This window comes from Mustela nigripes, chromosome 9 (assembly GCF_022355385.1).
Source record: "Mustela nigripes isolate SB6536 chromosome 9, MUSNIG.SB6536, whole genome shotgun sequence".
NCBI classification, from domain to species: domain Eukaryota; kingdom Metazoa; phylum Chordata; class Mammalia; order Carnivora; family Mustelidae; genus Mustela; species Mustela nigripes.
In genome coordinates this window covers 33,373,187-33,399,129 of record NC_081565.1, presented here as the reverse complement: position 1 = coordinate 33,399,129, position 25,943 = coordinate 33,373,187, and positions in this window count along the sequence as shown.

The window sequence follows — 25,943 nt, the reverse complement described above, 5'->3', positions numbered from 1 at the left end:
GTCCTATGGACCTTATAAAAAGTTATTACCATTTCAATAAATAGGATGTATGTAAAATATTTTAAATGAGATTCCATTTTCAGATCAGTAATTCATTAAATTGTCTTTAAGATCATTTCTGTATTGTGATATTTTTAACCTAGGTAAATTTCTAAGTTCAGTTGTATTACTTCCATATGCTTCTCCATAATTAAGTACATTTGATGCTTTCTGAAAGCCTTAGTAAATATCACCAAAAATATTTGTCCCTTTTTGTTTTCTGAGTGTACCCATATCCAGCTAACATCTGGCAAAGACTGTGGGGGGAGGGGTATGGAGGAGAGTAAGGCTGAGCTGCTGCCTCTGAGAGGTTCCCAAGCTGGAGGAGGAACACACAGGTGCAAAGAAGGAGGCACCAGGCATTGCAGGTGCTGAAAAGAGGATGAGGGCTTGCAAACAACAGCAGGTGAATTCCTCTGGCAGGGAGCAGGAGTGAAGCAGGGACAGAAGGGGCAGAGATCCCCATGGAGGTTGGCCTGACCCTGAAACAGGCAGGAGTCAGGAAAGGGCATGTCAGGCAGCAGGAGCACAGTGGAAGATCCAGTGGTGTTGAAGAACGTGCTATGTCTGGGAAATAGCATGTGGTTCCTTCACAGGGCTGGAGCATGAGGTAGAGAGAGAGAGACAGAGAGAGAGACAGAGATGGGGGATGAGGAGCAAGGAAACTGAGACACTGATGTCACACAACTGAGCTGATGCTTGGTTCCAGAACTCAGACTCTCCAGCTCTTCTGCCTCTTTAGCAAATCCAAAAGTCCTGATCAAGCTGCACCCCTCTCCCCTGTGATCTGCACTCACAGGGGTCCCCAAGGAGCAGGCAGCTAGGACATTTGGTACTAAACCTACCCAACTGACAGATCAAGCTCCCAGTCAATGAGAACAGCCTTCACAGCGCCCTTCTCCTCCCTGGGCTGCAGTGACCATGTCTGAACAGTGTAGGGCTGGACTAGCCTCTCTCCAAACCCTCTCAGCTCTGAGTTTCAGCTCGAAGATTCAAAAAGCAAGCAAAACAAAAACTTTACGGTCTGTGGGCTGAGCAGGTGGCCAGTTTGCCAGCCAGCTGCCCGACCTGGCATCAGTGAGTGGCTTGTCCTGCACTAGTGCTTGGCACCAGTCAAGAGGAGGGTTTGGGAAGAGGCTCCGGCAGACTGGCATGCCTGGCCTCCCAGATGACGTCCCAGCCTAAGTGCCAGTGGGAAGCCAACAGAGGCGGGTGGCTGGGGTGGGCAGCCCAAGAGGAAGAACAGGTGGCCCTGGCACAGCAGGTTTGGCCAAGTCATGTTTGAGCGCTATTCTGGGAGCTGCCGGGCTGCTAGAGTGAAAGAAGGGAACGTAGACATAAGTGTCTTCAGTGCACAGAGGGTAGTTGGAAGTCTGGGGAGTGTTGGGTCAGGCAGGCTCTGCAGAGGCCTAGGATTGCTCTCTGCAGACTGGACACTGGGCATCTGAGGCCTTAGCCAATCCCCACATCAGGTGCTAAGCCCTGCAGTGTGGATGGGAGACGCCAGCACATAGGAGAGCAGGGGAAGGGACGCAGCAACTTCATCCGTCTGAGGATAAGGAGGGTGGTGCATGGAGAAGACAAGCCCTGAATGGGAAGAATCACACCTGCCACTGACTCACTGTGACACCCCTCCTCTCTGGGCCCCAGTGTCCTTAGCAACGTCACCGGGTTAACTGTTACCAGTTCTACCTTACCCACCCGAATCTTGTGAGAAGACAGACCATGAGTCAGATCACAGATGTGAAGACTCATCCAGCCCTCGGCCTCACTGAATCCCAGTCAATGGCCACTCCACAGTCTCCATGTGGCAGAATTAAAGTGGTGGCAATATTTGGGGAGATATGTGTTTGGCAGTGGTGGCCTATCTTGAAGCTGCATTTCCATACTACTTATAAGGAAAAGTTGTGAAAGTCTTTTAAATTGGACAATAAAGATTACTGGATGTCCTTCTAGTAACTTCTAGATAATTCTTGTTTTGTTTTGTTTTTAACTTCTGGGTAATTTATTTTTTAAGATTTTATTTATTTATTTGACAGATCACAAGTAGGCAAAGAGGCAGGCAGAGATAGAGAAAGGGGGAAGCAGGCTCCCTGTTGAGCGGAGAGCCTGATGTAAGGCTCGATCCCAGGACCCTGGGATCATGACCTGAGCCGAAGACTGAAGCTTAACCCACTAAGCCACCCAGGCGCCCCAATTTCTGGGCAATTTTTATCTAGTCCTCCTAGATGACCCTTTCTTTCAGTTTATCTGCTCTTGTCATTGTTTTCGAGCTGTTTTGTAACAGCTTTTTAAATTGTAGAAAACTGATAGCAATGTGGTGATTCCCACCCCTAGGAATGCAAATGAATTTTGTCCGTTGGAGTTGCAATGATTATTGCTTTGTGGGTACTGACTGTTTTTGTATCTTTTTCAACATTCCTAATTGCCTCCATGGCGGTTCTGTGACTCCTCCTTTGAACAGGCAGTAACCGTTTACAGAGTACCTCAGTAGCTAGTGAGTTAAAGAAAGTATTTGACACATGTTCCTTTTATATCTGTATGAGGAGTACTGTGTTCGTTTTCTGTTGCTGTGTCACAAACTGCCCGCATCTGTGGGGCACACAGTTTCTGTAGGTCAGAAGTCCGCCCAGAGGATGGCTGGGTTCTCAGCTCAGGGTCTGCTGGAATCAAGGCGTCCGCCAGGCTGTGTTCCTTTCTGGGGGCTCTGGGACAAGGATCACTTCAGAGCTCGTTCAGGTTATCGGCCAAATTCAGCGTTTTGAGACTGTAAGACTGAGATCCCTGGTTTCTCTCTAGCCATCAACTGGGGCCTGCTGTCAGCAGCTAGAGACCGCGTCTTTCCCTGGCAATTCACAACACAGCAGTTTGCTTTCTTCCAGGCCAGCAGGAACATGTCTGGTTTCTTCCTCTGTGACCACCCGGAGAAAAGGCTCTGCTCTGCGTTTAAAGGGACGTCCTGATGAAGCCAGGACCACCCAGAATAATCTCCCTTTTGCCACATAACGTAACATAATCACAGGAGTGATGTCATGTTTACAGGTGCCACCCACACTCAGAGGTGAGGGGATTAAATAGAAGCGAGTGTCATGGAAGATCATCTCGGAATCCTGGCTGTCCTAGGTGATTTTACCTACTCAAAAATACTTTAACACCATTTACAAAAACTGAAAGCGCATTGCAGAATGGGAAGGGGCTGATAGCTATTATGAGTATGTTAAAACTCTCCTAATGGGAGGCCCGTAAGGCAAGTCCTGGTGAGTGGTTTTGTGTCAGGGTTTGAGAGGTTCTCCTCCCTCTCTTGATTCTCCCTTTTGCTCCTTTAAAAACAACATACCCGCTAACACACAAACACTTCTTGGGCCTGGGGGTAGGGTACAGTGGAAGAAGGGATGCGGAGAGGCTCCAGCAATGGCCATAGTGTTGGCCAGATGGGAACCAGGGATACACAAGGGCCATCAGACCATGCACCCTGAAGGTCAGAAGATGGGACAGGAGTCGTTCTGATTCCCGCCTGCTGTGATGGTTCAACTTCACGGCAGGCAGAGAACAAGACAGAGTCACTGAGTGTTCTATCTGGTCCATCTTCACGCCCTCCAACCCATGCTCTGCTGGGGGAAACTTGAGAAACCCAGAGCTTCATCAGCTCCTCCCTGCTGCCCGAACACCAGACAGCTCGTTCCATTCTTGCCTCTGTGCCCTAATGGCACATGCTGTTTACTTTGTCTGGCAGGTCCTCCTTCTTCCTAACCTCTGCAAAGGAACTTTGTTTCATTCTTTAACACTCAATTCAAATATCAGTTCTGGGAAACCTTGAGACATCACAACATTGGGGGGAAAAATGGGCTTTGAAGTTAGTAGAATTTTGTTTCCAAGCTGTGTGGCCTTAGGAAAATTACATAAGCTCTCTGAACCTCCCTTTCATCTCTAAAATGAGTCTAATGCAATATTTGATAGTAAAGCCCATCTTAGTAACAGATTATAGAATAATAATAGGAATAGCCCTTACTATTATATGATTGCCATGTGCTCAACATAGCACTAAGTACTTTATATGCATTTTTCATTTTTTCTCCTAACAACTCAGGAAAGGAAGTTCTACTATTCGATTTTGCAGATATATACTCCAGATAAGGAAACTGAGGTTTAGGGAGGTTGAACCATGGCTCCAGAGCTCAGGCTCTTAATCATGATACCTTATTGCCTCCTAGAAAGGCCCTCATTCCCTTTCCCCTCTCTGTTCCTCACTATACTCATATCTGGGCTATCAAAATTGCTTACTCCTTCTTCCGTCCTCATAGCCTGTGTATATCCAGGGCCTCTGTCCTACTATAAAAGAGACATATCCATTTTTTTCTATGCGTTTCTGTCTCTTCCAGCCTCTAGCATTGGGTCCGGCACAGAGCAAGCAGGCACCGATTACCCACTATTCAAGTGGATTAATGAATCATCTTGAGTCTTTTTAGGAAGTGACCAGGGACTAATTTATGTAATAAAATGATTATGAATCATGCATAAATATAAAGGGAAGACTGTCCCTTCCACTCCATTCCCATTCTCTCATGCTATCTCAGCTGAGGCAACGGGCCCTGCAGGGACCCAGCAGCAGACAGATAACATCAAGGCCCCTTCTAGCTTCACACCAGACCCTGGAATTTAATTTAACTCATACAGACATCAGTGTTGACACTCTTGGGGACTCCCAGAGCAGCCTCACAGAACAGCTGGTAACAGCTGTGATGGGTTTGCCTTCACACCTCTGATTAAATCGCAAGGGAATCCCACGAAGGCAGGGCCCTGGAAGCCGTTTTACAGAAAGATGCTCATAGACTCCCAGGACCACCGTTTTGGAAGGAGCTGCCAAGATCACCTGGTGACCTCTCTGTTTTTAAAATAGCCCGACTGAGGCCAGGGGATTTCTCCCAACGTTGCATGGCTCTCCCAAGTTTTGATGAGGTGGCATTAAGGATATAAACCACAGCCTTTTATACCTTGAGGCGTGCAATCCTTGCACTCAAGATTCTGCCTTTGCTCTCTTCCCTACGTGTCCTGAAATTAGTATATGCTGCCACCAGGTAGGGGTGGACCCAGGGTCATTAACATGGTTGGAGTGGTTCATCAGGTACATGGCTTGCATGAGATCCAGATTATCGTTTGCACTCCCTACTTTATTATTTTTATATTAAATTCTGCCCTTTTGTACTAAACTGTGACTATTTTTATATTAAACTATGACTCTTTCATATTAAACTCTGATTCTGAAAGCAGGTAATTTAGTGGCAAAAACAAGCTTTTAAAATGAAACAAGTTTTAAAATATAGAACACATTTCTTGTGATCTTTTTAATAATTTTCTATTACCAGATGAATTGAACCCTCATCTTCTTCCACATATTGATTGAAATTAAACTTCCTACCTCGCCATGCGTTTTGGTTTGTAGACCAACTTACCTTGGAGCTCTTTCCTCACCCTCAATCTTGAAATTAAATTTTCTGTGCCTGCTTATTTTATGACACATGGAACTCTGTCAATTCAATAAAAATTTAAAATGTGTTTATTTATTGAGCACTTACCATAGCCCAGGCTGAGGGGTGAGTGATTTCTAAAGTAGAGATGTACCAATATGAGTAAGAGATAGCCTCTGCCTTCAAAGAACTCATGATTAACTAGAGAGTAAAATCATTAACAAATCATTAAAAACAAAGCAGGTAAAATGAAAATAAAGTCAGAAATCATGACAGAAAACATTTAGCTACATAAATATTTAAAATTTCTGTAAGGCAAATGACACTATAAATAAAATGAAGTACAAATGACAAATTGAGGAAAAACATGTTCAACATTTATTAGGTTAATAGTGTTAATACATAACTTTCTACAATTCAATAAAAAAAGAAAAACAACAGAACAGTAAATGTGCAGACTTGAATTAGAAAGTCACTTGAAAAGAAACAGAAAAAAACCACAGTGCTCAAACTAAGGAAGAAATACAGATAAAGGGACACCTGGGTGGGTCATTTGGTTGAGTGTGTGCCTTCGTCTCAGGTCCTGATCCCAGATACCCGGGATGGAGTCCCACATCGGGCTTCTTGCTCATTGAGGATCCTGCTTCTCCCCCTGCCTGCCACTCCCTCTGCTAGAGCTCTCTCTCTCTCTCTCTGATAAATAAATAAAATCTTAAAAAAAAAAAAAAGAGAGAAGTACTGATTAAAACAGCAAAAAAAAAATTTTCACCTATCAGATTGGCAAAACAATTTTAAAGATGAACGATGCTTGATACTAGTGAGATGCTAGGGAAGGGGGTAAATTGAGAGAACATTTTAAAGGCAATTTGGCAGAATCCATCAAAGATTAAAATGTGAATATCTATTGACCCAGACATTCCATTTCTAGAAATTTATTCTGAAGATTTCCTCACTCAAATGCACAAAGATACATGTACAAGATGGTTCACTTCAGCTGCTTGTACAAGTGATAAATTTGAAACATTTTTATGTCCATTAGGATATTTGTTAAATGAAGTAAGACACAGTCATATAATGTAATATTATGCACATGTTTTAAAAATTGATATGAAAAGACTTCAAAATACATTAAATGAAAGAAGCAAGAAACTAAACAATATATTCAAAACTGACAAAAATCTAAAATATACATATAACTATAGATATATATGCATTTAAAAGGTCTGATAGGATGTACACTTTTAGGATGACTGTCTTTGAGGAACCGGGATCTTGACTTTTAAGATTGACTTCCTTTTGTTTGGATTATTTGTCATTAGAAAAACTAACAAAATGCAAAGGAATATGACCTAACTCTTCCTGCTGGTTCCTGTCTTCCAAGCCTCTTCCCAAATGCCATTCCACTTGCCATGTTGATTTGCCATGCAAAGGACTGTGGACATTGGGCTATGGGCCACTTGGAGACTCCTGGTTTTCTAGCTGGGAGATGATTCGGTTATGACAGCCTCACAAAGATGGGGAGCACAGGAAGAAGAGTACTTTTGTAGAGGAGATGGGGATGAGGGGTATGGCTTTGGGCATGTTGAGTGTTCGCTGCCTGGAGACCCTGACAGAAATGTTCAGCAGACAGTCCAAAATCTGAGGAAGAGCTCTTGGAAGTCCTTGCTTATAGATGATTACAAAGGCCAAACTAGATAGATGATACTGAGAGAGTTTATAGAGTAAGAGAAGATGGGGACAGTTTAGATCCACGCTGGCCATGTTTCTGTCACTTTATTTTTTATTTTTTTAAAAGATTCTATTTATTTATTTGACAGACAGATCACAAGTAGGCAGAGAGGCAGGCAGAGAGAGAGGAAAGCAAGCTCCCTGCTGAGCAGAGACCCCAATGCGGGACTCCATCCCAGGATCCTGGGATCATGACTTGAACTGAAGGCAGAGGCTTTAACCCACTAAGCCACCCAGGTGCCCCATTTCTGTCCCTTTAATTCACCAAACTTGTCCCTGCCTTAGTGTTTTTATGTGATTTGACAATTTATGTATTCCTTATCTATTGTTCCTTTTAGTATTATGTAACAACCATCTTTAGTCCTAAAAATACTTTTAGCACTAATGTCTATTTTATCCAAATGTCTATACCACCTTAATTTTGGTCAATATTTCCCCAGAATACATAGTATATGGCTTTTTTTGGGTAAAGATTCATTCATTTATTTATTTGACAGACAGAGATCACAAGTAGGCAGAGAGGCAGGCAGAGAGAGAGAGGAGGAAGCCCCGACTCGGGGCTCGATCCCAGGACCCTGAGATCATGACCTGAGCTGAAGGCAGAGACTTTAACTCACTGAGCCACCCAGGTGCCCAGTATATGGCTTTTCATAAGATTTTTGATCTGAGAATTTCTATTCTTTCATCAGAGACTTCAGTCTATTTACATATGTGGTTATTACCAATTTTCTTTTTTTAAAGATTTTCTTTCTTTATTTGACAGAGAGAGATCCCAAGTAGGCAGAGAGGCAGGGGAAGCAGACCCCCACTGAGCAGAGAGCTCCATGTGGGGCTCGATCCCAGGACCCTGAGATCATGACCTGAGCTGAAGGCAGAGGCTTAACCCACTGAGTCACCCAGGCGTCCCTATCAATTTTCTTAAATTTATTTCTACCATGTTATTTAATGCTTTAGGTTTACCATGCTTTTCTTCTTCTTTTTTTGGCCTTCTGTCAGTGTGACTGAATCTTCTTTTGTTACAACTTCCCCTCCAATTTTCAAGAGATAATACTATTTCTTTTTTTATTGGTTGCCCTTGATTTCATATTTTTAAATTTTTATTCTTCCAAAGATTTTATTTATTTATTTGACAGAGAGCGAGAGCGAGAGAGAGAGAGCACGAGCAGGGAGAAAGTTATAGGGAGAGAGAGAACCAGACTCCCCGCCGAGCAGGGAGCCAGACTCGGGGCTCAATCCCAGGACCCTGAGATCATCACCTAATCCAAAGGTAGATGGTTAATGAATTCAGCCACCTAGGTGCCCCACCCTTGATTGTTTTTAATATGCATAGTGGACCAATGTCAAGTTAATTACTATCTATAACTTCTTCCCAAACAATGCAAGGGTCTTAGCAAACCTTGGATTTCATCTTAGCCCTCATGTCTTCTTGTTGCCCAGTATTTTAGTCCTACCTTATTTTCATATTTTCCAGATTATTAGTAGTATTTTATATGTTCAATGAATATTTGGATTTAACCCCATAAGGGGTCTGTTGGTGGTATATCTTCTCAGTATTAATCTGAAAATGATTTCATTTCAACTGATGCCAAAGTCAGTCCAATGGTCTTGCCCACTCTCCAATTTCTCTCTCTGAGGTCTGGCCTGAGTTGGGGAGGTGGGCCAGGTTTTCTTAGCTCGTCCACCCCACATCCTGTGTTTCCCTCCATGCTGTGACAGGGTCACGCTATCCTCGTCTTTACAGAGGGTTATACACTACTTGAGCGGCAAGCGGTGCCGCCACTGACCAACCAAATAGATGAAACTGGATGATCTCACCGAGAGGCAGGGTCCTCATTTTTAGAACAGGGGAAAATAATGCCTACGTCTCAGAGAGACTGTGAAATTCAGGTGAGCTAATGGGTGTACAAGAGAGGTGTGAACTGGAAAGAACTGTGCAGACATGCGAGGGTGAAATTATGTTACTCGATGTCCTTCAGTGTGAAACCAGGCAATAAAATCCTTCTGTGATTTAGCTTCAGGGAAAAGCTCTCCCTGCCAAAGGAGTGATCCATGTGGTCCCTGCTCTCAGCAATGAAAGGCGATCACTTTAATAGCCAGTGCTCTTTTATTGCAAGTGATGGAAACCCAAGTTGAAACACTTTAAGTCGAAAGGCGGGATTTATTGGGTCATGTAACCAGGAGAGGCAGGGGGAGGCTGGCCTCAGGGATGGCTGGACCTGGGGATCCATCAATCCGTTGACACGTCTTCCGGTCTCCTCTCCAGTCTCTCTGCACGTTGGCTTTGTCCTCTCCACCTGCACCTGCTTTCTTCACATGCTAGGGAGCAGCACTTCAAACACTCAGATTCTCTTCAGCTCAGTAACCATAGATTACAAAACTCAAGTTGGAGAGAGAATAACAACAGACAGAAGGGACTGGGAAGTAAACATCCCAGGAAACAGGAAACAATAGCTGTATAGTAGTCCAGTGTCTCCCTTTCTGCCTCTGCCTTCAGAAACCTCTCAGCAGCCTGTGGGTGTCCTCCCGTCACATTGGCTCCTTCTGTGACGTCCTCCTCTTCCATGCTCTGGTTAATGTCAGGTATCACAAAAGTAGGCAAAGTGTAACCTGAAAACCACCTTGCCAGCAGTGTGCCCCACGGAGCACTCATCCCCTGAGGCACTCTGGAAGGAAAAATGAATCTGTGGTCAATAAATTTGGGGAATGCTACCAACTATTTGCCTCTCAGAGATTCATAAAGCACATTAGCATGATAAAGGCTCTGAGAAGTCTTCCAGTTAAAGAAATCTAATGAAGTTTCTTTAATTCAGCTTTCCCCCCAAACCTATTTTTAACCTCAGAAACCTCCTTCCCCCCATATAGCATCTATTAACATGGCATAGGGAAAGATTCTTTGGGAAATGTTTGATTAGCTAAGCAATAGCAAAAAAAAAAAATAGCTGTGACCTTGGAAACTGCTGAGTTGAACAGGTGTTTTGGCAGCGTCACTTCTGTTCACACAGTCACCCACCAGCCATGAGGACTTACCTGGTGCTGGTTGTACTCAGATCGTGATGTCCTAGCTTTGGCCAAGGTGGGACTGTGATCTCCGTTATTCTAAACTCAATGTGATGGTGTCTACAAAAACAATCCATGTCCTTTGTCTGCCTGTTGGATGCTCCCATACGTTCAGGCCTGCTTTCAACACGCAGACCAATGGTGGGACAAGAATTAAAGCAAGAGACATTCACATAAGCTGGGAAAGAGATGCTCTCTGTACTCTTGGCCAGATGGACGCCAGAGCTCTGTGTGGGTTATAACCTCCTGCAACTGTCTGAGAAATGAGAGTCCTGCTCTTGAGTCACATCTGTTCCTGCTGATGAGGGCTGTGCATAAACAGATGCCCATAAAGTTGGGGGTAGATGTCCTGTACACTGTTTGGGAAGAAGGGTCTAGTTCAGTTTTCCCTGGTCTGGGAGCACAGCTCTAGATTGCTGGCTGGCGTATCCCCCACAAACTGACAGACGGGGGGCTGCCAAGGAGAGGGACTGAGGACAAAGCAAGGGAAAGAAATCCCCAGGCCCGTCTGTGGGGAGAATCCCTCTTCCTTCTGTCACAAAGACAAGAAGCAGCAGGCACTTCCTGCTGTTCCTTCAAGTGGAAACCTCTCTCTCATGCCTTCCTCTGAAAACCTAGATCTTTTGAGGTTCCTCCCAGGCCCAGAACAGAATGGCCTTAAAACCAATAGATTGCAACTTTGAGAGCTATCTTTTATTGCCCATCGGGCCTTGAGAAAGTCTCTTTGACCCTGGAGCGCAGAGAACGTGGGTCATTGGGAAGACACTACGAGTGAAAGGACCACGTGGAAACGCAGAGTATTGAGCATACTCAGGGTGAAATAAAGAAATAAAGTAAGGCAGTAAGGAAGTGTGTGTGTGTGTGTGTGTGTGTGTGTGTGTGTGTGTGTGTGTGTATTTATGTGTCTCCTCTTTCTGGCTTCCAGCTTTTTCTGATTCTGCCAGAGTAAACTTTCCTACCCCAGTCCGGGACTTGACTTATCAAGAAAGTGAGCTTTTCTCACCCTTTCTACTCTGGGTACTAGTGCTTTGGGCACCTGAAACGGAACATAAAGAGAGTCATAGCAGACACCTTTTGACTCCATTTTTATTGGTTTGAGAAGTTAATTCTTGGAGATAATCTCCATGAATTGTGCTTTCAGGAGAGTTTGGGGTTTTGTTTTGTTTGGTGTTTTTCCATGAGCATGCTTCCATCCTAATTCTGTGAAAGATTATTCCTGACCAAGTGCAATTCATTCTACCTTTGCTATGGGGATTTCCAAGACAAAAGTGGTATTGAGTCCTAAACTAGAATGACTTCGTATATTGCAGAGAGAGAGAGAGAGAGAGAGGACCAGACAATGAGTAGGGAGGGTTGAGAAGAGAAAAGGGCAGATTCGTTTTCAGATCTGTCCTGAACCTCTCAAGTTTATTCATGGAAGTCAGAGCCAGCCTTGGTTGAAAAGCAGCAGTTACTATAACTGTAGGCGCTGTCTGAGGATTCCTTCTTCTCCTCGGCAGAGCAGCAACTTACACTGTACAAGGAAGATCAAGCTCTGTTTGTATACATGGAATTGCTTTCTCCCCCCTTTCTTGGTAATAAAAACCAGAAACCGCCACGGGAGCAGGCTTCAGCATTCCTGTTGCATGGAACACTGACCTTCTCCCTTCCCTGCTATGGGTCCCTCCTCTCCAGCATAGCACAGTCTTATTTCACAAATGCAGTGGAACCAGGGGCCCCTGGATTCAACCCTTTGAGGTTTTTCTGCTGCCCACAGAAAGTGAAGTCCACCCCTGAGGACTGCCCCGTCAGCAGTACAGTGCAGAACCCTGAAGGGAGGGCCTTAGCCCACACCTCATCAGAAAGCCCACGAAAGGAGGCCTCCCACGCTTAAGTGCAACCAGGCCCCTGACTCAGGCACATCTGCTCATTCACCAGCCCCCACTATAGGTCAGGACATCTAGAGCCATCATGAACCCCAGATGCACCCGGATATTTAGAGGTCATTTAATGGGTAATATAAAGGCTCTGAGAAGTCCTGTAGTGAAGTAATAGGTTCAGCTTGGTTTAACTGGGTGCTTTCCATGCTTTACTAACTGTGCACCACTTTTCTCATGGAATACTCATCATATCACTGAGTAGCATTTCACAGAATTCCGGAAAGCAATGTCATGGAGTCATTCACAGCAATGTCCAGCTTCTCTGGAGGATAGAGATAGTCTCCGATTCAGCTTTGCATAGATAAGCCTCAGTACAGGACCCAGCCGGTAGTGTTTTTAGAAGGAATACATGAGTGACTTAATGAAACCATGTTTAACCCAGGCTGAACCTGGAAATTATAACCGTGTGCCAAACACGCTTTTCCGCGGCAATTAAGCCTGTGGCCAATGCATAGCTTGGTTAAGACCAGATCTTTTCTTGTCTTTTTTCAACATTTACACGAGTCACAAACTGGCAGGCACTGAACCAGATCTGTCTAGCATATGTGTTTTGTTTGGCCCAGTATAGGGTTTTTTTTTTGTTGTTGTTGTTGTTTTTTCCAATGGCTTTAGGTAAGGCCTGAGCTCTGCAGCCCGGCTAGGCTCTGCCTCTTTCTACCCAACCCAGCCTCTTCCTCATTCACAGCCCTGCTTAGCTCCTAAAGGCTTTGAATCTGCCATCCAGGGTTTAAATCTCCCTGGGAAGTTGCTTATTCAATCTGACCCTGAACATCATGAATTTATTTTGAAATGGATTTGCCTGCATGAGAGATCATGCAGATCCTGAAACTGTAAACCGTTTGTGATGAAATATCTACGCAGCCCAACATGGCGCACAGGCCCTCCTGCATCTGAGGGGACTGCCTGAGCTACACAGATGATGGGGTGGGGACAGTCTCGTCCCTGTGCCTATCTTCCCACAGGAGTGTTCCCCAAGCATGTCGCTGGGAGAGCTTGCGGAAGCCCTCATTGCTGGGCCCATTCCAGAGCTTTGGGGTCAGTAGGTCGAGAACTTGCCTTCCTAATGAGTTCCCAGGCAATACTGTAGTGCACTTGGAGATCTGCTGTTTCTACAGTTCACAAAGCTCTTTCCCAACTGGTTATCTTATTAGCCCCCAACAACCAACTTCTGTGTAAAGGGCAGGAATCACTACTCACAGGTCACAAGTGAGGAAAGAGGGACTCAGAGAGGTTATCAATGTCCAAGGTCACACAGACTGACATGAATTGGGATCTTCCAGTGCTATGTCAAGCTGCCGCAGGCAAGGATGTGGTTGCAAAAGGCCATGGAGCATCATTCTGCTTTGGGACTAGGGGATGGGGCTGGTGAACACTTTAGGAACTTACTTTGCTGCAGGAGAGATCTCTAGCTCTGAAGCAGGAGCTGACAGCCTCCCTCTGTCCCTCTCAGCTCTAGGACTCCACACTGTGGCCCTCCGTAGACCAGAAGTGAGGGGCCCAAAGGAACCCAGCAACACCCACCCCACCCCCAACTAGTTTTGGTCCCTTAACAGCCCCAGGCAGGAGGGGAGCCAAGATGCCCCACCCACTGGAGGCAAGACACCCCTTGCTGAATTTTCTGTATAGAAACCGAAGTGGAGTGAGAGACAGGCACAGACTGCAGCTTCTGAGAGGGAAGATGGGGGGAGCACAGACCATATGGAGTAAGAGTGACAGAATTTGGCAGTGTGGGCTCTGCAGATGGGCCTGCTTATGTCCACACACAATCTGAGGCCAAAGACTGAATCATCTCTCTAGCAATTTCTTGTTTCCAAACACGTCTTTTGAAGAATGTGGGGGTGCTCTGTGCAGATATCAGAAACTCTTGCTGGGAAAGGATATATAGATTAACAGAAAAGAAAAGTTGCTTTTGTTGGGGAAAGGAAGGGGTGCAAAATGTCCACTTGAACGATGTGGAAGTTGCTGGTTAGTGAGAAGAGAGCCTGGTGGTTTGGTAGCATTTAGGGAGTTCGTAGCAAGTGCTTTACATATTTTCTTGTGTGATCCTCACAATGGTTTTTAAATTTTTTAAAATTTTTAATTTTAATTCAATTAATTAACATAAAATGTATTATTAGTTTCAGAGGTAGAGTGCAGTGATTCATCAATCTTATATAACCTCCAATGCTCGTTACATCACATGCCCTCCCTCATGTCTATTACCCAATAACTCCATCACTGCACCTACCTCTGCTCCAGCAACCAATAACCCCATCCCCACCACCAACCTACCTTCCAACAACCCTCAGTTTTTTTTTCCTATGATTAAGAGTCTCATAGTTTGTCTCCCTCTTTGATTTCATCTTGTTTTATTTTTTCTTCTCTTCCTCTATGATCCTCTGTTTTTTTCTTAAATTCCACATATGAGTGAGATTGTATCATTGTCTTTCTCTGCTTGACTTATTTTGCTTAGCATAATACCCTCTAGTTCCATCCACATCATTGCGAATGGCAAGATTTCATTTCTTTTGATGGCTGCATAGTATTCCATTATATATATATATATCACCTCTTCTTTATTCATTCATCTGTTGATGGATATCTGGACTCTTTCCGTAGTTTGGTTACTGTCGACATTGCTGCTATAAACATTGGGGGGCAGGTGCCCCTTTGGATCACTATATTTGTATCTTTAGGGTAAATACCCAGTAGTGTCATTGCTGGGTCGTAGGGTAGCTCTACTTTCAACTTTGTGAGGAACCTCCATGCTGTTTTCCAGAATAGCTGCACCAGCTTGCATTCCCACCAACAGTGTAGGAGGGTTCCCCTTTCTCTGCATCCTCGTCAACATCTGTCATTTCCTGGCTTGTTAATTTTAGCCATTCTGACTGGTGTGAGGTGGCATCTCATTGTGGTTTTGATTTGTATTTCCCCAAGGTTGAGTGATGTTGAGCATTTTTTCATGTGTCTGTTGGCTATTTGTATGTCTTCTTTGGAGAAATGTCTATTAATATCTTCTGCCCATTTCTTGATTAAATTATTTATTCTTTGGGTGTTGAGTATAAGTTCTTTATAGATTTTGGATACCAGCCCTTTATTTGATAAGACATTTGCAAATATCTTCTCCCATTCTGTTGGTTGTTTTTTGGTTTTGTCGACTGTTTCCTTTGCTGTGCAAAAGCTTTTTATCTTGATGAAGTCCCAGCAGTTCGTTTTCTCCCTTGTTTCCCTTGCCTTTGGAGACATGTCTAGCAAGAATTTGCTGTGGCCAAGGTCACAGAGGTTGCTGCCTGTGTTCTCCTCTAGGATTCTGATGGATCCCTATCTCACATTTAGGTCTTTCATCCACTTTGAGTTTATTTTTGTATATGGTGTAAGGAAATGGTCCAGTTACATTATTCTGCATGTGGCTGTCCCTCCCAACACCATTTATTGAAGAGACTGTCTTTTTTTTTTTCCATTGGATATTCTTTCCTGCTTGGTTGAAGATTAGTTGACCATAGAACCTCACAATACTTTAGTGGGGTTGGCAATGTTAGCCCTACTTAATGAGAGGGAAGACTGAGATTATAGAAGGCAAGGATTTGTCTAGGTCTCCCAGCTGGTGAGGGCAGAGTTGGGAGTGAGGAAAAGCAAAATGGGGCATTCACATATCCAAGGACAGCCCCCTCAAAGCCAGGATTCTGTTATCAATCTCCTAGGTGGTCTTGTGCCCCAGCCCCTGTATGGCCTTCCACTAAGTTATTGGGTCCCCACTAAGGCTCCCCAGGCTCAGTTTTCAGGATGAAATCTGGGCTGCCCTGCCTGTCACACAAGGTCCTGCAAAGCCAATCTCCAGCCTCGTGTCCATCCCTCCCTCACATGCCCTGCACTTGGGTGCAATCAGGCAACTCACCATTCCCAGAACACACTCGGGGCTGCCCAGCCTCCAGTGTTGGCTTTGGTGCCTTCCAGTCACAGCTCCCAGTGGCTTTTCTACTTTTTCTTGACTTGTGCCCTTTTCTCTTCTCTTCTCATGGAAATGTCTGCTCTTCTAGGACTATGAACTCCCTCTCCTCACCCCTCATTTCTGCACCCTAAAGGACATCCTTTACACAAGTGCACCACCTTATGGTTTGCAGAGTGCTGTCCCCACTGCAAGGTGAAAAGGGGGGTGGGCCCTTAGCCCCAGTCTAGACTGAGACCAGAGAAAGGAAGGGGCCAGCCCCTGGTCTCACATCTAGATGGCAAAGCCACAGTGACAGCCCACGTTCCCAGACTCCAGGTCCAGTGCTCTTCCCATTGTGCCCCAGTTTTGGGAAGATGGTTTTATTTACTGTACTATATACTATATATGGTTATCATATAGTTGTGCAGGATAGAAGTGTGACACAGGTCTCTCTGGGCTATGGTCAAGGTGTTAGCAGGGCTATGCTCCTTTTTGGAGGCTCCAGGATACAATGGATCTCCTGCCTTTTGCAGCTTCTAGAGGCCACCTGTGTTCCTCGGCTCGTGACCTGCTCCTGATCTTCAACAGCAGGAAGTAAGGCCGGTCAGATTCTTCTCACATCCCATCTCTCTGACCTCCTCTCTTGCCCTCCCGGCTTCTACTCTCAAGGACCCTTGTGATTATGCTAGGCCCACCTGGGTCTTCCAGGATCCTCACTTTCTTTAGATCAGCTGTTTATCAACCTGAATTCCATCTGCAACCTTAATTCCCCTTTGCCATGTAACCTAACATCAGTCAGTCATTTGGCAGAGTAGGTGGGTCAGGCCTGGGTGAGATGAGCCAGGGCTCCAGCAGCCTCGTCTTGGGAAACAGTCCTGCAGGATCTTAGAGAGCTTGTGGATGGCGGCCATGGCTTCTGACAGTTGAGCCTTTACAACCAGGAGCAAACTTCCTAATGTCTAGTGGCCTGGAAAACCGAGGCTGCCCTGTTCAAAGGCATTTGAACCTTACCTTATCATCTTCTCATCTACTTCCCAGACCCAGACTTCTGGGACCCATCTACTTCCCAGACTGCTCGTCCAGTCTCAGGACACAGCACCATCTCCAACCAAACCCCTGCTATCACCCTCCACCACCCACCACCTCATACGCAGAGGTCTTTCCTGTTTATAATGACAGCTGGATCACTCAGAATAAAATTTACACTTCTTATTAAGGCTTCTAAGATACTATACAGTCTGGCCTCGAGTCACCATCCCATTGTTGGCTGAGCTCCAGGAAGCCTCCTTTCTATCATGTGGACACACTATGTGCCTTTCTGCCCCAGGGCCTTGGCACATGATATTTCCTCTTCCTGTGACTCTCTTTTTTCACTCTTCCCTGGCTGATTCCTATTCATCCTTTAGATCTCAGCTGTTTTCAGAGAAGTCTTCTCTTATACGTCTCACCTATCCCAGTTAGGCCTTCAGATCATTGTCTGTCCCAGAACCTGACTCTGCTTTAGCACCTCATCATCATCTCTTTCGTTACATAGGACAGTATACACTCAGGCTCTAACATGGCTGAAAGGTCATCCTTTGGACTAAAATCTTCAGGACTAAATATGCGAAACTCTGCAATTTTATCCTCTCTTTTCAAGGAATAGTAATGAGTCCAGCCTTAGAACCCCAGCTCTGGCATGGGCTTTGAAGTCAGGCTGACCCACGTCCTTCTCCCTACTCCTTCATCAACTGGCTGTATGATTCTGAGCGAGTAAGTCACTGTCTCTCTGGGCCAGAGGCTCTGCTTTGCCTAGCTAACTATGGCCCAAGAGCGTATAGAGACCCCTTACCTGTAGACCATGAGAAGGCCCATGGCCACCCAGTCAGAATCCAATTCCCAATAGAAATGAGAAAAGGTGTTGGTTAACCAAGATGCACCTTGTCTCCAGGACTCGCTCCTCTCCTTTTCTCTCCCATTAGCACCCTGCATCCTCAGGACAGCAATATCCTACCAGCAATCCCATTTTGCAGATGAGAAACTGAGGCCAGAGAGGTTAACTGACTTACACAAGATCGCCTCGCATGTAAGTTGAGAAGCTGAGATGAGAACCATGTTGTCCCTAACCTTTCATTGAGATTATCATAGTCACAAAAATGCATTCCATATACACAGCATTTTATAGTCTACAGAGCTCTTTCCGACCTGCCATTGTCTCTGATCTCTGCAACAACCCCTCTACTCTACTTGAGTAGAATCAGCCTATTTACTTGGATGAGAACATCGAGGTCTAGAGCATGGAATTCACTGGCTTCCGTCAGTGTGTGCGTGAGTGATCTCCTGCTGCGAACACATTTGTCAGCTTTACACAGTATCATCTTGCAGTCTCTGTGGGTCAGGGGTCCAGGAAATGCTTAGCTGTAACTTCTGCTTCATGGTCTCCCATGAGGCTACAGTCAAGGTGTCAGTCCAGAATGTGTGGTCTGATCTGAGGCTCAACTGGGGAAGAAGGGTCTTCTTACAATCTCATTTATTTGGTTGTTGGCAAGATTCAGTTCTTTGTGTGCTGTCTGATGGAGAGCTTAATTTCCTCCCTGGCTGTGGACAGAAGACCACCTTAAGTTCCTTGTCATGGGGGCCCCTTCGGTATGGCAGCTTGCTTTTTCAAAGTGTGTAAGAAAGCCATAAAGTCTGCTAACAAGAAGGAAGTCATGGTCTTATACCCTAATAATGGAAATGACAACCCACAAGTTGGCTGCATTCTATCCATCAGAGAAAGTCATTAGGTCGCGACAGACTCCCACCCTAGGGGAAGGAATTACACAGAGACATGACTATTAGCAGGTGGGGAGTATTGGAGGCTGTCTTAGAAGTCTGCTTACCACAGCAGGGAGCGGGGCTGCTCAGAATTTGGCCCTTCTTCTTGGATCTGGAAGTGTGCTGCTGGCACAGTGGACGGAGGTGGCACGTGGTGGTGATCTTCCCTTGTTAGTGCTCTAGGGAGGTTCTCAGAGCCATGCAGGGGGTGGGGGGGCAGACTTCCCCAATCCAGGAAGAGAGCCGGCCCCATTTTAATTACATTTTTGCCCCGAGGGGAAGCCTGTGCTCTTCTCTGGATAGTTTTGCTCTCCCTTTACTGCCATTTCTGTCTTTAAATCAAAGTTGCTCTCTGTTCAAGGGCTCCCAGCCTCAGGCAGGATGACGATTTATGAGTGGGTGATCCAAAAATGTAACATAAAGGAGTCAGGACCCAAACAGTAATGTAAACTGAGAGGTCCTGGGGAGGCAGGCCGGCGGCTGGGGCCCGGTGACCTCTCGGGCCCACCAACCATCATAGCCTCCACTTTTATGAAAATCTTCCATCATCCTTCTCTCTGCCTACCCCCACCGCCCCTTGCCACTGCCTGCTCTATAGTTTCCCACCTCCAGACAGCACCCAGGCCCCCTACCTCTGCCTCAACCTGCCTTTCTAGAACTGTCCTCCTGTCTCCCCTCCCCCACCTCAAATCCTCTGGGTGCCAGTCCATGTGGAGAGATGCCTATCTCCCTGCCTTTGTTCAAGCTGTGTCCTCTCCTGGAATTGCCCTTTGTCCCATGCCCCTGTGATGAAGCCCCCTTGAGGACTCTTTCCCTGACCTCTCGCTCTCTATCCCTTGCTCATGGCACTGGGCCTGCGGACCTTAGTATCAGAGTCCCTTGTGTCCACTCCAGCCTCCCTGCTTAGACTGAGTCTTCCTTAAGGGTAGGGTTAGGGCTGGGACCCACTGTGGTCCTACCACTATCTGGCACACAGGAAGTGCTTCGTCAATATTAGAATGATGAAAAAGTCAAAGTCAGCATCACCTTTCAGTGGAAAGAAAAACAGTGCTCTTGTTTGACATATGCTATGTGTGGCCAGTGGCTGGTCAGCCCCCTGCTCCTTCCCTCTTCCCCGAGTTTCCCACCTGCCTGGGTACAGCACACCAGGCCTGGCCTCATCCCATGTGCTCCAAGCACCTATTCTAGCTTCCGTAGGAGTTTGGGAGACCATGGGTGGGAGCTTAAAGCAACAAAGTCTTGCCCAGGGCAAAGCCACCTTCCCAGCCACAGACATCCAGACGGACACAGATCTTTGTGCTCAGAAGATGCCACTCCATGCCCTCTCGTTCTCTACTTAACCCAGTTGCTTCTGTAAGGGAGTCATCCCTGACTGCTGTTTCTTCCTCCACCTTCTTCCAATCAGTCCCACATTCCATAAGTTCTACCATTTGTTGGAAGTGCTTTTCACATGCACACCTTTCTCTCCACCCCAACTTCCCCTGCTCTGCCCAGGCCACCAAGGATCCCCTCCTTGCTCTCCCTGCCTCCAACGCGCTGTACTTATCTATCTTATACTCAGGTGACAAGAGCCATCATTCCTGTCAAGTCACTCCCTTGCTCAGAAACTTTCAATGGCTCCCTATTGCCTGAGCAATGGCTCTCATCTCTCCAGCCTGCAGGTAGTCCACAATCTGGCTGCCCAGGAGGCTTCTCTGGCCTCATCTCCCAGCACAGTCCCCCTTGAGGGCCTGCACCCTGGACCACCTCCTGTTCTGCTTTATTCTGCTTTCCCACCTCATCTCTGCCCATCTAACCCCACTGTCCTTCCAGGACAGCCTAAAGACTGCCTCCTCCACGTAGCCATCTCTGAGCACCTTTCAGAAGGCAGCGAACTCTCAGTCCTCTGAGCTCCCAAAGCTCCTGTTGCAGTAAAGACGTAAAAGGCACCCTTATCTTGCCACCCCTAACCCCCAACCATGAGGTCCTTGGGGTAACGGACCAGCCTCATTCCCCTCTCTTCCAAACCCCTGCTGCCACCTCCTCTGTAGAGACAAAGACAAAGGCATCCCTTGGGGGAGGGGAGCTGTCTTGCAATCTCTCAGAGGCTCCTTGACAGCTCAGTCCCAGAGAAGAAAGCTGCCCAGAAGGCGGTACTCCCAGGGAGGGGTTCTCGCCAGAAGGCCCAGTGCTGGGCCTGAGCCAGAAAGTGTTTGCCGGAGCCCAGGGGTGTGTGGATGGGAAGGGGGGGCTTGGCAGCGCAAAGGGTACTTTATGATCCACTCTTGTTCTAGCTCCCTGATGTCTTTGTTCAGAATCCCCAGGGTGCTTTCTCACTAGGCAAGGAGTTGGGGGTGGGGACAATTCAGCTGGGGGCCTAGGGCTGGGAGGAGCCAGCTTCTCTGCTCCAAGGGGGGAGCTGAGAAAAGGGAAAAGCCTAGAAGAAGCCCTTTTGTTAGAGTGCATCGCCTGGGTGGGGGCAGTTTCTGATCCTGCTCATTTAGGTCTGCCCCATCTCTCTGCCCTAGGTCTTTGGCCTCTCCCTCTTGGTCTGGCTCCTTCTCTTCAAACAGCTGGAAGAATGGTGTTTCCTTCCCATGGAGGCGGCGAAGTCAATAGAGGAGAATGGAGCCACATGGGGAGGAGGAGGATTTCATGGCCTAGGGACTCCTGGCTGTGGGGCCCTGGCACGAGGCTCGTAGGAAGAAGAGCTGGAATAAGACAGGGAGATGTGCAGGTTAGTGGATGTGTGAATGGAGCCCAGGTTAGTACCCACATGACTCCCTTTCAGGGCCTTTTCCAGCTGAAGTTGCTCTCATTCAAGGGTTGGGTCTGACACCATCCCCCTCTTAGCACGGTCCCCTTAAGAGAGGCCCTTTGCTGAACTCAAGACCAGAGCTTCTGGTTCAGCTGCACAGCCATATAATAGGCAGTGTCAGGAGGTAGTGAGTGGCTGATCAGAGAAGGCATGCAAGCAGAAGCTGGTGGGGACTTGGTGGGCAGGCTCTAGAGGGGACTCAGATATCTGATACAGTAGTAGGGAGAATGGAATAATTTTTTAATTTCCTTCCTACATCCTACCTCTAGATACTATTATCAAAATATCCCTAATTAGAGCTTGTAATACAGATAAAATACACAGGCATTAAAGAGGGCTAGCCTTACATCCATGACACGGAATACTACTCAGCAGTAAAAAAGAATGAACTTTTTTGTTGTTGACACATGCAACAACTTGGATGCATATCCAAGGAATTATGCTGAGTGGAGGGGATGGGAATCGGGGGGGGGGGGGGCAGTTCCCAAAAGGTTACTTACTGTATGATCCCATCTTTATAACATTACTGAGATGACAACATTTTAGAAATGGAGGACTGAGGAGTGGTTGCTGTTGGGGATGAGGGTACTGGAACAGAGGCGAATGTAGTTATAAAAGGATACATTAGTTTCCTGTTGCTGGCGTTCACAAATGGCCAGAAAGAGTAGTGGCTTAAAAGAACACAAATTTATTCTCTCACAGTTCTGGAACCAGAAGTCCAAAATCACCTTCACAGGGCTAAAGACAGTGTGGTGACAGGGCTGTATTCCTTTTGGAGGCTCAAGGGACACTGTGTTCCTCACCTTCTCTCAGGCTTCAGGAGGCTACGTCCACACTTTGCCACGTGACCCCTCCCTAGCATCACTCCAAACTCTCATGTCAGTCATTGTGTTTTCTGCTTTTTCCTTTGACCTTCTCCCCTCTGTCTTACAAGAACTCTTGTGATCATATATAGGGCCCACCTGGATGATCCCAGATAATTGCCTCATCTTGAGATCCTTCATGCCTGCGAAGTCCTTTTTGCCATACAAGGTAACAATCAGTTTCCAGGGATAAGACGCAGGTATCTTTGCACGAGAGCCGTGCTGAAGACATTATTTAGCCTGCGTCAAAGGGCAGCACAAGGGATCCTTGTGGTATTGGATACATGGACCTACTTGAGATAAAACTGTATAAAACATAACATGCACAAACACAATGGAGTACAAGTAAAAACTGGTGAAGTCTGAGTGAGATTGGTAGGTTGTATCGATGTCAATATTCTGGTTGTACTAATATACTATAGTTTTGCAAACACGGTAAAGTACACAAGAGCTCCTTCTGCATTGTTTCTTGTAACTGCATGGGAATCTACAATTATTTCAATGCAAATTTTGATTAATTAAGAAGTGCTTGGGGCGCTTGGGTGGCTCAGTCGGTTAAGTGTCTGACTCTTGGTTCTGATTCAGGTCTTGATCTGATCTCAGGGTCCTGAGATCAAGTCCTGCATGGGTCTTTACCCTCAGCGGGGAGTCCGCTTGAGATTCTTGCTCTCCTTCTACCCCCCCCCCCCCCCCCCCCCCCCCCCGCAAATAAATAAATAGATCCCCACCCCTTTTTTTAAAGTGCTAGACTGAGGGTAGGGCACTCAGTGGGCTCTTGGCTGCCCTGCGTTATGAAGTGAGCTCACACTCTGGGCTGCGGGTTGCTGAGCCAGGAGGGCATCGGGCCCCCACTGAGATCATTACAGGCCCTCCCCCTTCTTTGGGACAAGAGAGACCTGGGACCTCTGTTAAGTTGGCTGGACTTGTAACATTTAACAGTGCACTTTGGGTGTGGTGTTCTACCACCTGGACAGGGGAGCAGGGGATGTGCGTTTGCAGGCTGAGAGCAGAGCCCCTGCAGAGAGAAGCAGATAAGAGCTGGAGAGACAGGGCACCCTGGGTTCCTATTAGCTCTCCATATCCTATTGGGACGTGACCTGAGCTAGCCCTTGGATTTTATAAGATCCCTGTGTCCTTCACAGAATCCCCCTCTTCCTATCTCCTAGGCTTCAGCTAGCCAAAGAAGATTTCTATTATTTACAACTAGGAAGGCCTAATTATTAAAAATGGAGTGTGCCAGCACTCAATCCCACCGCCTGCCTGTCCTCAGGCAGGTGCTGTGGGGAGGTCCAGGTGCCCCCGCTTCGGGGTCCAGTGCAGGCAACACAAAACGTCCTTTTTTCTTGGATTTAACCCCACTCCCGTCTCATTCTCTGTGAGCAGCTCTTATCTGGGAGTACAATGAAGGAGAGGGCCTGCCCAGAGAGCTCTGTCACCCCCCCCACACACACACACACTGTGTGCATAGCAGGCACACTTGATGAACACTCGTAAGATTGGGCAGAAGCCATCCTAAGAATCCTCAGTCTTGTGGCAGAGGACAGTTTGAGGAGAGTGGGCGAGCCCAAGCAGTATTGCATCTTCGAGAAAAAGAAGAGACCAAGTCAGCTCCCCCAGGCAACCAGGAAACAATTTGCAAGATGGAATTCAACAAGCAATGCCAACAAGATCATAATGACCATATTTATGGGAGAATGTGGAGGCCCAAGCATGGGTTTTCATTATCGTGTGTACAAATGTGATTGTATCCGTGCAGCCAGCCTCCTGCTCCAGGCGGCAGCTGTTGGCTGGTGCATGGTAATTTGATGTAAATTGCCCCCAAATATGGTAATTCTCTCCTCTGCCAGGGGAGTTTGAAGTCACAAACCTGGAGATGTTGGCAGCAGATGTTTTCTTACTTCTCTGCAGGCTGCTGGTATTGTGGAAAGGGGCAGGCAGGCTTGGAGACAAGGCTGACCTTCACTAGCTCCTGTGTGCGTCCATGCTGTGTGACCTGGAAAGGGGCACTTCACCTCTCTGAGCATCCACTGCCTCACCTATAAAATAGGCATAAGGTCTGCCAGGATTGCTTTGAGGATTAGAGAAGATACCCTCAGAACTTCTAATACAGTGTTTTTGTTAATAATAATAATCTTGGGGTTTGTTTGGTTTTTCTTTTGCATCTCAAAAGTGCCATTTGTGGGGGTTGGGCAGTCAGTGCCCAGAGTTATTTCCCCAGTCCCCAGGAGTGAGCTCCTCCAGGCAGAAAACAAGAACAACATTATTAAAGTGAACGTGAAAGTGCTGTGGGGGAGGTCTGACGAGGACAGACTAAGGGTAAATGTCTTTACAATCTAAGAGCTAATGAGAATTTCAAAGAAAAATATCAATACCCCAAGATGTAAATGAGCAAAGGGTACAAATAGATCATTCCCACCAGAGACAGACAAATAGCAATCAAACCCAAGAAAAGATGTCTTTTCCTCGGTTTTCTTTTCTTCTTTAATCCCGTAGTAAAAGACACCAACTTAAAACAACCTCAAGGTGGCTTTATTTCCAAAAAAAAAAAAATAGGAAAAATATTAAAAAGAGGATACCTGATCCAGGCAAGGTTTCTAGCAAAAGTTAAATGCCAGCTGTGGGTGGAGTGGCGACTGGCACCAGCACAGACGCTTCCTAAGGTGCTCTAACCACGTCACCAAGAATCAAATCAAGACAAATGATCCAGCTGCCTCACTAATGTGTGTTTCTCCTGAGGAAATCATTCAATAGGAGGGAAAAGCCAAATGAACAAAGATGCTGTGAAAAAATGTTAAAAAGCAGGGTATGCATCCATTAACGGTAGAGGCTCAGTCAAGCCATCATGCTTCCACATGAAATGTTCTGAAATGCCTAAAAGGGTAGTTACGTTTTGAAGAGTGGGCATGCCATATGGAATAATGTTTATGGTATATTTTTAATTTGAAAAAAGAGAACAAAAGGCTATTTAGAGTATGATTGAAACTATACGCACATGTGCTGTGGGAGGCGGAAACTCATGCAAAGGAGGAACCCTTGAGAGCAGTGGGGTGTTCACACAGAGGGAGACTACCCTGCAGCAGGAGGTCTCTGAATCTTCATCACAAAGGTCATCCGGGACCAGAGGCAGCTGCTGCTGGGCTTTTGTGGACTTGAGAAGCAGGCCTGGGGTGCGAGGGGAAATTCTTTCCCAGGGCTGCTGACAGCTCAGATCTGGGAAGACTCTTCTTGTGGTCCGAGTGTTCTAACAGCAACATGGGCTGGCTCCTGAGGTAGTGAGCTCCCGGAGGTGGGGGGTGTGTAAGCAAAGGCAGGAGTAGAACCAAGTGTGGGTAGGCAGCTGGATTAGATGTCGCCTAGGATGGTTAAACAATC